We start from the raw sequence: 2,449 nt of genomic DNA, 5'->3' as shown, positions 1-2,449 counted from the left end.
TTTCAGTTTGCTGTACTATATAGCCAGTTACTGGCTGGTCTGACTGATTTGGGGTCAGGGAAGAGACCCCCATTAAGTTTCCAGTTTAAGCCTGCTCTCCAACAGGTTTTACACTAATCTCAGTGCTAGACTTTTTACAAGTGCAGGTAATAATACAGTCACACTTTGCTTTCTCATTTGCCATTGTTTCTCATATGATATCTCCCTTAGTAATCTCAAAGTGGAGAAGAGGGTGATTAATGTAGTGGAGTGCAGACATATTTGAATCTCTATAGCACTTTGACCCCAATGTAGCAGGGAAATATTTTAGAACTGAATATTGTTAAACTTCTTTTATGTTTATAAGAGTGACTTGCCCAAGGTCCAAGAGTTAGATGAGAACTATGGAGCAGTAGAGAACCCAGGAGTCTTGCATTTATTGTCACAAACTTTTTGCAGCAAAAAACTACATGTTAAGCAACTATTTGGGTGACATTACCATTCACACATTTAGTAGTACTTGTGGTTTTTTTTACACTTGGCAGAAACAAAATGGAATCACAAAATACAATGATTAGAAAGTAGACTTTCACACATTCTATTTTAAAGGCTGGAAGGTTTTTAGTATTTTACCAGAATGTAATTTTTAAAATGTGGTGGGCATATATATAATTTTTTAATGTCTTTATCCATTTCTGAGAGAAAGAGTAAGATCATGAGCAGGGAAGGAGCAGAGAGAGAGGGAGACAGAGGATCCGAAGTGGGCCCTGCTCTGAGAGCAGAAAGCCCAATACAGGGTTCAAATTCACAAACCATGATATCATGACCTGAGCTGAAGTCAGATGCCTTACTTACTGAGCCACCCAGGATCCCCAAGCATACATATAATTTTAAGAATGAACACAGCCCTGTGTATTCAATAGCCATTCCAAAACGCTTGTTGATGATGATACCTTATTCAAAAAATAGTAATCTTATAGACAAAATCCACTGGGTCAATTTTGGTGTAGAACCTCAAACTTAAAAAGACTTTCAACAGTTTCAAAAAAAGAATAAAAGACTTTAAACAGTTTCAGATCATTGTTTAAGGCAACAAAGAAATCTTTCCAATATCACTGGCATTTTTTTCCACCTGCTCCTCCCTTCCCATGATTGTCACTCTAGCTGCACCAAGCTCACTTAGAACTCCTGGCTCCTGCTAAGCTGACATTGCCACCATCTCTCTCCAGCTGCCATCATGATAATCTTCTAGGACCTTATAAGCCATAATGAGATGTTCTCTGATATCTGCAAGATCTGGAGATTGCAGACTGGAAGTGCCTAGAGGTGGAAGAGAAGATGGTCAGTAGAACAGAGGGTAACATTGATGGCTTGCTCATTGGTGAAAATGCCTCCACTGAAGGTCTGGTGTGCAAAAGTACCAAAAGCACAATAATCACTTGTATTGATAATGTCATGATCCATCACTGGCAGGAAACCAGCTTCACAAAGGAAGCCTGCGAGAAGTACATCAAAGATTAACATGAAATTAATCAAAGGCAAACTTGAAGAGTAGAGGCCAGAAAGAGTCAAACCTTTTATGGCAGGGGCTTCAGAACAAATCAAGAAAATCCTTGCTAATTTCAAAAACTACCAGTTCTTTATTGGTGAAAACATGAATCCATATGTCATGGTTGCTCTTCTGGACTACAGTGAGGATGGTGTGACCTCATGTATGTATGATTTTCTTTCAGGGAAGTTTAGAAATTAAAAAAAATGTTAATGAATTTGGCTATTACTTTGGATGTATCACCTGTTGTCCTAACTGCCTACTGCTCTTCATCCACACAGCACTAAGACTTAGAAAAATGGGACTAATGTCATCTTGAGCTCCTCATTTATTTTGACCTTGATTTTATTGGAGTGGAGGCATTGTTTTTAAGAAAAAAATGTCATGTAGGTTGTCTAAAAATAAAATGCGCTCAAACTAAAAATAATTTATCTCTGGCTTATAGTCCTCCAGTTTCAACTTAAACACTTCCAGGGAGAGGGAGATCACTCCTTAACAAGACAATCTATTCCACTGTGACATCCCTTAAGCATTCTAAAGTGCTAAATTCTGACTTCCTGTAATTTCTACCAATTGATCCACATTTTGCACTCTTAAGTGATACAGAGCAATTCTGCTTTTGTATGTGAATCCCTAAAACTACTTGAAGGCAATACACATTGCCTCAATCTCCACCCACACCATCCATAACAAGCATTTTCCTGTGTCAAATATCCCTCCCCGGTTCTTTCCAAAAATTCCACATTTGACTTCATAACCAGACTTAAAGCCAGCCTGGTTACTCTCTTCTAGAAGAATATCTGAGATTGTTCCATCTGGAAGGAAATCATTTCTCAGATGCAGTATCATCAGTCGGGAGTAAATGGAGCTACTAATCGTGTTGCTTTGGATTTCTAAACAATTAAGGGAGCCAGAGTTGCA

General features: G+C 38.4%; 1 pseudogene; it reads left to right on the top strand.

Moving 5' to 3' along the window:
• The first annotated feature begins 1,216 nt into the window (after window positions 1-1,216).
• Window positions 1,217-1,947, top strand: LOC122476812 (annotated as a pseudogene).
• Window positions 1,948-2,449: the final 502 nt, after the last annotated feature.

The sequence above is a fragment of the Prionailurus bengalensis genome, chromosome X, assembly GCF_016509475.1.
Source record: "Prionailurus bengalensis isolate Pbe53 chromosome X, Fcat_Pben_1.1_paternal_pri, whole genome shotgun sequence".
NCBI lineage: Eukaryota > Metazoa > Chordata > Mammalia > Carnivora > Felidae > Prionailurus > Prionailurus bengalensis.
The sequence above is the reverse complement of the archived record's forward strand: the minus strand, read 5'-3'. Positions and strand labels throughout refer to the sequence as shown.